The sequence below is a fragment of the Oncorhynchus tshawytscha genome, linkage group LG27, assembly GCF_018296145.1.
Source record: "Oncorhynchus tshawytscha isolate Ot180627B linkage group LG27, Otsh_v2.0, whole genome shotgun sequence".
NCBI lineage: Eukaryota > Metazoa > Chordata > Actinopteri > Salmoniformes > Salmonidae > Oncorhynchus > Oncorhynchus tshawytscha.
In genome coordinates, this window is record NC_056455.1 from 6225504 (window position 1) to 6237302 (window position 11799).

Consider the following 11799-nt stretch of genomic DNA (forward strand, 5'->3'; position numbering starts at 1 on the left):
ACACATCCTAAGACTGTGAGTGGTTTTTTTTTCTCTCTTATTTTTCATTATCTCATATGCGCTGGATCATTCTGCTAAGTGTAGCGCTGGTATCTCCTGGCTGGCATCAGTTAATCGGGTAACCTCAACAGGGAGAGACAGGGTCATCGCAGCAATCTAAGATCCTCCACATACCCGCTGGTTTGAAAAGATTGACCTTTATAACCATAACACTTGTAGATATTAGTATCATCAAACCAGAGGGGTTTGGTTAAATGCGGAAGAACCTTTTCATTTCAGGCATTCAGTTGTACAACTGACTAGGTATCCCCCTTTCCCTTGATTTTGACAGAGAGGTCATGGTCTCTTTTTCATATGAGCCCTGTGTAAAAACATCAAACATACAGTATATACAGTGCATTCAGAGATTATTCAGACCACTTGACTTTTTCCACATTTTGTTACATTACAGCCTTATTCTAAAATTGATTCAATATTTTTTTCCCTCATCAGTCTACACACAATACCCCACAATGACGAAGCAAAAACAGGTTTGTAGACATTTTTGCAAATATGTTAAATAAAAAAACGGAAATATCACATTTACTTAAGTATTCAGACCCTTTACTCAGTACTTTGTTGAAGAACCTTTGGCAGCGATTACAACCTTGAGTCTTCTTGGGTATGACGCTACAAGCATGGCACACCTGTAATTTGGGAGTTTCTCCCATTCTTCTCTACAGATGCTCTGAAGCTCTGTCAGGTTGGATGGGGAGCATTGCTGCACAGTTATTTTCAGGTCTCTCCAGAGATGTTCGATCGGGTTCAAGTCCAGGCTCTGGCTGGGCCACTCAATGATATTCAGAAACTTGTCCCAAGCGATCTGGAGCAGGTTTTCATCACAGATCTGGCTGTACTTTGCTCCGTTCTCTTTCCCTCGATCCTGGTCTCCCAGTCCCTGCCACTGAAAAACATCCCCACAGCATGATGCTGCCACCACCATGCTTCAACGTAGGGATGGTGCCAGGTTTCCTCCAGACTTGACGCTTGGCATTCAGACCATTCTTGGTCACCTCACTAACCAAGGCCCTTCTCCCCCGATTGCTCAGTTTGGCTGGGCGCCCAGCTCTAAGAAGAATCTTGGTGGTTCCAAACTTCTTCCATTTTTAATAAATGTATTTACATTTTTAATTTCTCCTTTATTTAACCAGGTAGGCCAGTTGAGAACAAGTTCCCATTTACAACTGCAACCTAGCCAAGATAAAGCAAAGCAGTGTGACACAAACAACACTGAGTTACACATGGGATAAACAAACTTAGAGTCAATAACACAATGGAAAAATCTATATACAGTGTGTGCAAATGTAGTAAGATTAGGAAGGTAAGGCAATAAATAGGCCATAATAATAATTACAATTCAGCAATTAAACACTGGAGTGATAGATGTGCAGAAGATGAATGTGCAAGTAGAGATACTGGGGTGCAAATGAAAAAGAAAATAAATAATAACAATATGGGGATGAGGTAGTGGGTGGGCTGCTTACAGGTGCAATGATCGGTAAGCTGCTCTGACAGCTGATGCTTAGTTTAATGAGGGAGATATAAGACTCCAGCAGGTACTCTTCCCCCGATCTCTTCCTTGACACAACCCTGCCTTGAAGCTCTGAGGACAATTTCTTCGACCACATGTCTTGGTTTTTGCTCTGACATGCACTGTCAGCTGTGGGACCTTATATAGACAAGTGTGTGCCTTTCCAAATCAATTGGATTAACCGCAGGTGGACTCCCAAGTTGAAGAAACATCTCAAGGATGACAATTTAAATAAAGGTTCAATAATATAAATAAATAAAATGGTCAATGGAAACAGAATGCACCTGAATCTCATAGCAAAGGGCTGAATACTTATGTAAATAAGGTATTTCTTTTTTAAATTTGTAATATATTTGCAAAAATGTCAAACCTGTTTTCGATTTGTCATTCAGGGGTATTGTGTGTAGATTGATGAGGGAAAACTTTTCTTTAATCGATTTTAGAATAAGTCTGTAACGTAACAAATTGTGGGAAAAGGGAAGGGGTCTGAATACTTTCTGAATGCACTGTACAATATACAAAATTACCAAACACATTAAGAAAAATTGACACATTTACCAGCATAGGTCTCTGATCATTTCTCTGAGCTGACCAAGGGGGACCAGAACATCTCATTTCAGAGATCCTTTATGAGTTGTTCCTCATAAAGGGGGAAAAATTTCAAACCAAATCTATGGAGACAGAAGGGGCCTCCAGTGTCATCCAAGCCTGTGACCGGGTTTGGTAATTTCTAAGTCTAAATTGAATTAATGATGATAGATACAAAGGACATTTCTGCATGAGTGCTTTGTAAATAAACACAAGAGAATACTGCTCTCTCCTTACATACAAAGAGGCTCCAACCCTCTTTTTGATAAAAACATAATGTTGAGTTCTATAAGCATCACCAGTAATAAACCTAAGGGCACAATGGAAAACAGCATCTAGAGGTTTAAGTGCAAATGCTGCTGCATGCATATAGACAATATCCACATAATCAAAATGGACCATTTCCTTCCTTTTAACAAAAGTCAGACATGCTTTGTTTCTGTAAATAAACCAACCTTGAATGTCACCTTTTTCACCAGTTCAGTGACATGTTTTTTGTTTTTAATGACAGTTTTCTCTCAAGCCAGATACGAAGACATTTGTAGGAAGGAACTCACTCACTTTGTGGAAAGTTCAAACTAGTCATTACAAGTTCATTCAAATCAGGTTTATGGGACCTAGAAAAAAACATGTATTTTGTTTTGTTTGCATTTAGCACTAACTTTAGGTCCAATAGTGACCACAGCAGTGCTAGAAAATCTGATTTAAAACTTGAAAAGGCTAATCCAATCCAGCAATGGAATACAACATTGTATCATCTGTATACAAATTAATCGATTTTGTTTTTACAGCATTACCAATGATATTTATATTGTTTGTAAACAGTAGAGGGCAGAGGAAAGGTGGACCCCTTTATGTAATTCAAGGAACTCAGATTTGACCCCATCTACCTTGATGGTCTGAGTTCTGTCATTGAGATAATTATCAAACCATCGGCAAGCATCAGTACCCAATCCTACCAGGGACAGCTTACTCAGCAGAATAACATGGTTCTACAGCATCAAAAGCTTTTGACAAGTCTACAAACATGGAAGCCCAATTCTTTCTGTCATCTAAGGCATTTACAATATCGTTTACAACATGCATGGTAGCCAAAGTGGTACTGTGATTAGGTCTGAATCCGGATTGATTAATATTAAGAACACCATTTACAGAAGGATAATAACGTAGCTGTTTGTTGACCAAAGATTCTAGGAATTTCGCAAGAGAAGGGAGCCTGGAAATGGGTCGATAATTATCGAGATCACTACGATCCCCGCCCTTATGGAGTTGAGTGGCAACACAGAAGCTACTTTCCACACTTTTGGAATATTTACTGATACTGAAGTTAAATTTAAAAAATGTGTGTTACTGAGCCAGTAATGGTAATGCATACTTAAGCAAAGACGGGTCCATATTGTCAGCCCCTAAAGACTTCTTGGTGTCAATAGCTTTTAAGGAAGCAACAACTTCTGTTTCTGTGAGTTACCAAAAAGAAAAACCCTGATAAAATGCCCTTTGCTAATCAAACATGAGATGGACACCACAATTTCCATCTAAATTGGAAATCAACATTTTTAGTACATGGCTGAGCATGTCTTTGCCCTCTTTGGCCTCTAGGGGGAGCAGGAACTGCAGCATTATGACTCGGTGGACTTTTAACTTGAAGGGCCGGAGGAGAGGAGGGATGGAAAGAATGATTGTGACCAAGGAGGCGTGCCAGGGATCTGTAATGGGACAATATAACACCATTTCACCCACACATACAATTGGCCCAATGGTCAGTTAAGCGTAACATGTTGCAGTGCATTGTGGGTCCAGCTGGCCTGTAACTATACTGTGGAGAGGTGATAAGGGATTAGGCAAGTATGTTGATGCCCTAATTTGGTGTTTACAATCACTAATTGTTATTCGGATATAGGGCTTTAAAAAAATAAAACATCTTACATTTCAGCTCATTCTTTTTGAGCCATTCACATGAGAAGTTTTATTTTCAAGGCAAAGGCATTGTTCCATCTTGCACTGTCACAAATGAACCGTTTTGAATTCTCCCATTCTCGTCTCCTTTCTGAAGACGGCAATACAATTCTCCCTCGTCTCCTGGCTTGCTGTCTCATCGTTTTGGAAGAAATCCAACGAGACTAAGGTTGTTTTTTATAGCACCCCATTTCTGCCATGACTATGTGAAATAGTACATCATCATAGCAGTATCAGGGATTTATCTGATCTGAATCCATGTTGAAGAACTAAGAATAAAAGTCTCATTCTGGACTTTTCCATCCACTTCCTGGTGTGTTTCATTGTCTTCGCAGCATCTCGCGCAGAGTGCTGAGTTGTCAGTAAAGTACTGCAGTGGGCACCAGGCCCTGGCCTTTATTTTGGAATTCTGTGACATTGTTTGATGGCTTGGCTTCCGCCTGAAACTGAAACAGTAAATCTATATGTCTGTCATCAGTCCCCTTACGTCTCCACATCCTGCCGGTTAGTCTGAACATAATTTGATCTCTCAGAGGCCTGCATGGTTACATGTCAAATTCGGATCTCGGTTTAATCTGTAACCAAGTATAATTCCTCACATGAAACATCATTTACCTTTTAATTACAGCACATTTAACAAAAATATGTACTTTTATAAATATACATATTTATTGTAAATCTGCTGAGGTCATATCTCAAGCCATGTAAGTATATGGGATTTCCTCTAGCTGCTCAGACGGTTAGAGGATTCCCCTGTATGAAAAATGTAGCGTTAATTAGTTCCATGACAATGGCTGTGGTGCATATGTAGTTTGTATTTTGAAGTGCCTACAACATTGTGGTCTGAATTTGAATTGAGCTTACCCAACTAAAGGATTGAACAACCCATTTCACTAGGCTACATACGAATAACCACTACTGCAACAGACAGACTACAGTAGACGGACATGGAAACATGGAAACCCACACCCTCGTTCAAACCAGACCAAGCAGACAGTAACATGCAACACTTATTGCAGCATGCTCAGCAAAAACCATGCTGGCAGGCAATTTGTCCGTTGACCAACTTTTTGGAGTGAATTGAGAAGTAAAGACAAGCAGATGAAGCTTATTTTGACTGAGTTGCTATAAAAAAAAAAGGAACTATGTTCCTCTTTGTGTTATAAGAGAAGGTGCCGTCTCGGCAGAGCCATTTGAGAGGTGTGACTTTTTCCAACTTTTCTGCTGAGTCATCTATTTGTCTTCTTTCCTTTCAAGACCTCTGAGGCTGCTCTGTACACACACACATGCAAATTCTCTCACACACACAGTTACACTCTTACAAACATACCCAAGCAATGTGTCGACTGTAGTCATTTCTACTACTAGTACAACTAATACTACCACTACAACTACACAACTAGGCCTACTAAATAAACAAAACAACCATTTTGGAATCTAACAATAAAACTCCGATCTCTACTTGTACCAGCATCACAGCTGCTATAATGAGCCGATGGAAATGTTATTTCTCTGAAAACATGTTGTACCCCCATCACTAATGGTGCTTTTCCATTGAGACTTACCCCCACACCAGTGGACTGCCATTGTTTTATGTTAATGTAAGCTCGAGTGTTATTTTGCTTCCATCAGGAGTGTGATCCTTAAGACTTGTGGCGAGCAGAATCAACAACTGCATCACGCAAGACTGTTGCTTTGTGAGAAGGTGTAAACATTCACAGTTAGCCATTGTCATGGCATTTTTTTTATTTAACCTTTATTTAACTAGGCAAGTCAGTTAAAAAACTAATTCTTATTTACAATGATGGCCTACACTGGCCAAACCCTAATCCGGACGACGCTGGGCCATTTGTGCACCGCCCTACGGGACTCCCAATCACAGCCGGTGGTGATACAGTCTGGAATCGAACCAGGGTCTGTAGTGATGCCTCTAGCACAGAGATGCAGTCTTAGACTGCTGCGCCACTCAGGAGCCTGCCAGAAAGTAACCAGAGCCTTGCCTTGGCTCCAAGATAGAGCAGGTCCCCTGGAGCCATGGCCCAGTGAGACATGGGGGACATCACATGTAGATGAAAACAGAAAAGTCTGAGCCTTTTGGGTAAAACACTGGGGTAAATGCACCATGAGTGAAAATGACTCAAGGAATTATCTGCTGCTCAACAAACCCTGTTTCTGAAATCAATGTTGAGAGCCATATTCAATACATTTTCTGTATGTTAGTTGCCTAATTCATGTAACACATTTATAATAGTAACACATTATAATAGTAACACATTTTAATACAAAGTTGTATGACATGTTTGTGTGTGTGTACTAAACAATGTGCTGGAATACATTTGTCACACATACAGGACAATCTGTCTAAAATGTTTACAGTATTTGCCCAAGTTCACTTCAGACACGACATTAAAGTGCCAATATGCAACATTTTTGTGCGACCTGACCAAATTCACATAGAAATGTGTTTTATAGATGTATCATTCTACTTGAAATCAAGTCTAAGAAGCGGTGGATCTGTTCTATGTGCACTATTTCTATGCTGTTTTGTTTTTGTTACTTGTTTTGTACCTCAGATTCAAACAGCAGAAATAATAATATTTTTGTTTACGTAAAATATATATCACAGAGGTTTAGATGGTGCAATGATTCTCTACACAATACCAGCTCATTTTGTCACATAAACTGGAATTTGGCGAACTACTAGAGTTTTAGCAACCAGGAAATGGTGGAGCAATTGTGCATAGTGCAACGGATTGGAAAATAACAGTTACTGATGTGCACACTACAAAGGTATCTTGAAAGATGCAACATTAATGTAAATTTGGCAATGTAAATCTGGTTTCAGGGCTGGGACTGTCATACAAATATGCAGTTGGAGGGAACAAGACAGAGTGTGTGTCAGAACTATTTTACTGGTCTGTCAATGGGAAATTGTCAAACTAAATAAGGCTAAATTAAGCAGCGAAGTCAACGTTTTTGTTATTAAGTATGCCTGTCCCTTGTATTTGTGTTGTGTGTATGGGTATAGTTGGGGTGTTAGAGATTGTGAGAAAGTGTGTGTGTGTGTGTATGAGAGTTTGTGCTTGGTTGGTTGTTTTGGTTTGGCACAGACTACTCCATAAATGGGTGTATCTCTGTTAGCCACTCCCCATTTGACACACTGTGTGTTGGTATATAAAGATAGGTTTACTGTTGTCCTATCCAATGTATTTCACCTCGAAATACCAACGTCTCTGTGTGAGGTGAGTCCAAAATCATTTGATTGCATTCCTCTTGTCGAAAACTCACTATTGTTGTTTCACTGCCACTCAATGTGCATATTTTATGAATCATCACTTGATATAAAGACCCTGCTTTTCATATTCGAAATGAAGTAACGTTATTCTGAATTTCAGATCTCTTTTCTTCATCGACATGATGGTCATGTAGTCACTATTGTGAACCCATGATCTATTGTTAACTCACTTGACTATTTCCAAAGAGAACTACTCACAATCCAAAGAATTGAAAGAGCTCGAGGGTCCAAAAGGACATACTGCCTAATATAAGGTTTAGTTATTTGGATTCTCAAAGACAGTTCAAATGAGAGAGCCAGTCGGTGAAGAGTATGAATACTGTAATCATTGTTGCACAGTATGGAGAAATTGAGAGATAGAAAACAAAACTAAATCGTTATTTATCTTTTAAGTAAAAAGTCCTCTTTAGGATATGATGGAGGCTCAGTAAGTCAAATAATGAGTTTGTTCCTCAAATTACCTTTTTTTTTTAAGATATACTTTATCAAAATGATTCTCTCATATGTACAGCAAAATCTTCCCATTAAATGTCAACCAGTTTCCTTTGCTTGGATTTAGATCTGAATCCAAGATGTTTGCATCAGTAACTCCTCTTATATCCAATGTATGAACGATGTTATATTGTTTTCCAATTCATTCACTTTTTACTGACCTTTTCAAGGCAATGTGGGAAATACAAATCTCGGAATGCCTGAATGAACTTCCGTGTGGATTTCACAGTGACCTGAGACGTTTAAAAAAATAATCTGTCCTTTAATATTACACCCAAATTTAGTAAATACATCCTTTGTTGTGATGTTGATGTGACGTCTTTGCCCAGTGGGATGGCAATTGGAAAATCTTATAATAACTTTATTTCAAAAATCCCTCATTAAATTCTTTCTGTCTATCCCCTGCCTTTGTCACACCACGTTTGTCAATTTTCTCTCTTCCCAGCACCTGCAATGCCTGTCAACCTTCTACTCTTCCTCCTCCTCTTCCTCCCTGTTTGTCACAGCTGCCACACTGGCTCCTTCACTGACCGCCAGAAGGCTCCGTTCGTCACCCGGTCACAACCTGGCCGGAGAGGGTTTTGACATCGTCAAGATGCAGACCTCCGGCACCTTTGTGGTGGATGTGCGGAAGTTCATGGTGGGTGGGCACGACGGTAACTGCACCCTGTGCACCAACACTCTGATGGACAGCCAGGTCAAGAAGTTACCGCTCTCCGTACTGGACTGGAGCACAAAGGTGATGTGTCGTCGGAGCCTCAGCAGCCAGATGTACGAGTCGAGCAGCTCCGTTCTGAAGGAGACCACTAACTCTGCCAGTGTCAGCTGGAAGGCTGGCCTGGGAATCAAGGGCATTGCGGGGGTTGCTGTTGGAGGTGCACACTCCAAAACTGCCATGTTCGCCAGAGACCACTCCACCAAAGACACGTTCTCTTTCACCAGCCATAAATTCAAATGCAAATACTACACGTGAGTCAAGGTTTTGATTTTAGTGCCATAGGATGTAAATGAATGCCGTCTAAAGCAACAACAAAAAAGCCAACAGCAATTTATATAGATTTTGTACGGAAAAAACAGTGTTCTCCATGTTGTTGAAGTTGTTTTCATTCATCATACCTTTCTCCCTGTCCTTAGCTTCCGCCTCTGAACCCAACCTCCCCTGAGCCAGGAGTTTCAGGACTCCCTAAAAAACCTCCCCAGCACGTACACTCACAAGACCGGCCCTGCCTACAGCCACTTCATCTCCATCTTCTGATAGTCACTCTATCCACAAGGTGAACTTGGGGGCTGGGTGCACTCCACCACAGCCATACGCACCTGTGAGATTGCCATGAGCGGCCTCTCCCTCCATTCTGTCAGCAACTGTCTGGGGGTGGAAGCCAGTGGCGCCATCAAGGGTGTCACGATCAGCGCCGAGACCAATTAAGTCCCAGAGCAAAAAACTGAAGACAGGCCATAGCTTCGGAGCCACCTTCTCGGACCGCATCACTGAAGTGCAGGGCGGCAACGTTGAGGTTGTGAACATCCTCTTCAACTCTGACATTAAGTCTGACTATAAAACCTGGCAGAAGTACCGGAAGAAGGTCCCTGGTGTGGTCTCTTACCAGCTCAGCTCCTTGCACTTCCTGGCCAGAGACAACCCCATCCTTAAGGCCAACCTGCGCAATGCCGCCAGAGACTACATCCAGAAGTACGCTGTGTCCACCTCCTGCCCTTCTGCTTGCAAGATGGGGAGACGCAACAAAGACTGCATCTGTAAGTGTAGCGGTCACAGGAACGTGGACTCCAACTGCTGCCCCTGTAAACCGGGCATGGCCAGGATGAATGTGACGGTGGTCTGAGCTACGGGGCTCTGGGGCGACAACTTATCTAAGACAGATGGCTACGTCAAGGTCTTCTACGGAAAGCAAGGCAGTTCCACTCCTGTGATCTGGAACAATGACTTCCCCTACTGGAACTACAGGATTCAGTATAGAACGGTGGATTTGAAAAGTAGACAGTGAGTTTTTTTTTTTTTCAATTTTTATGTTAAATAGTCAGATCCGTCTCTTGAGGGTAACTATGTATAGGCTTCCGGTACAAAGGAATAAGTGGAGCAGCAAGACATATGTTAAGGGTGTTTTGGGCTCTCAGTGTCTTTGTCGGTGGGATCTCCAGGGTAGTTTCCAGTTTGCTAATTATGCTCCCTATTCTATAAAACCTTGTAAGAGTAAAAAAAAGAAGAAGACACATTTAGAAAAAACATTTTTTAGACAGCATTGTGAATATTTTGTGTATTACCACTGCTCTTACTTAGAGTGCTCTCTCTCATTAACCCACTCTCTGTGTTCCCTAACAGAGCCTTGAACTTTGAGGTGTGGGACCGCGACCACAGATGGAACCTTGACCTGCTAGGAAAGGGCTCCATAACCCCTCCAAACCAAAGTTTCAAGTTGAAACACGGTACAATTTTTGTGTCCCTGTCTATAGTTTGCAGCCCCAGCCTTCTGTGATCAGTATGCCCCCTCGCCTCGGTCCCAGGGTAGGCTGAGTTATGTCCATGACTGGGACAGAGAGATCGAGACCTCTTCCAGGGTTCTCACAGTAAACGGAACAGGACCGGTGCCCTTCATGTTAAATTACTTACTTAATTACAATATAATAATAATATATGCCATTTAGCAGATGCTTTTTATCCAAAAGGACTTACAGTACAGTGCATATATTTCAGAGTATGTGACCACCAGCGGGAATCAAACCCACAACCCTCTAACCAATACTCTTGCCATCTGAGCCACATAGGACTATTTACTCCTCTTCACTCCCTGTGGAGCATAAGGCCTCAACAACACACGACATGCCAGACGGTCTTTGCAGTTCTCTCTCTGCTGCTTCACCTTTGTTACATGAGGCTCATGGTAAATCAGTTCAAAAATATTCATTAAATCTATAGGTCAACCAATTAGCTTGCGTTGAGAAGCTCGGTCTTTCCTTTCCAAGGCGATAAAATGATTCATTGCTTCAGGGTTGCCTCTACATTCGTATCGTTTTTCTTTCTGTCACAAAACTCAATTATTTCTCAATATTGACCCATTTTTTTCCTACAATTCTATGTAATGTCTGATACATCCAAATAGTTGGGGTTTCAGTATTACTCGTATAACCGTGACACACGAAAAAAAAACTTCTTCAAAGTAATGTGAAAGGAGGGATTTTAAGTCTACTTGAGGCCTGCTTGAAGGGGAACATTACCCAAGTGCTTTTGCTGATTCATTACCACCCAGATGAAGTGGGTGAGACCAATGACTCTGGATGCATCACTCTGGAGGGTTGCAAATGGCATCCTATTCCATTTATAGTGCATTACCTTAGACCAAAAGTAGTGCACTACATAGGGAATAGGGTGCCATTTGGGACGCATCCTCCGCATTAGACAAAGGTAACAATATGGGCTGAATATGACCACATTCCTTAACTGGCTTGGCAACAACTGAGAAAGCAAATGTGGCTTACATACAGTACTTCATTTACATTTAGTTTTCACTGTATTTATTCTTTTTTTTGTATAATTATGTTCCTTTCCTTTCACATTTGTTTAAACTTTGTTAATGAAAATTACATTTGATCATTGAATTTTCTTTTTTCTGCTTGTACTGTCATTCAATAAATTGAGTAGGCCTATCATGGTGCCAGTGATTATTGAACTACTGAATAATTTGATACGTGTGGGCTGAATCCTACCTGTGGGCTGAATTTACATGCGTTAACCCAGACATGTAAACTATGTTATTGGGGTCAATGGTAGACATGAGAATTCAAGTTATTCATGGATTTAACAAGTTAGCGTAGGGTTTTGGCCCCAAATGCCTTCACAGAGAAACAAAATTATTTCACACGTGTACAAATCACATGATTTCAC

The 11799-nt window shown here is 41.0% G+C and overlaps 1 pseudogene; it reads left to right on the plus strand.

Moving 5' to 3' along the window:
- The first annotated feature begins 7828 nt into the window (after window positions 1-7828).
- Window positions 7829-11561, plus strand: LOC112225943 (annotated as a pseudogene).
- The last annotated feature ends 238 nt before the right edge of the window (window positions 11562-11799 follow it).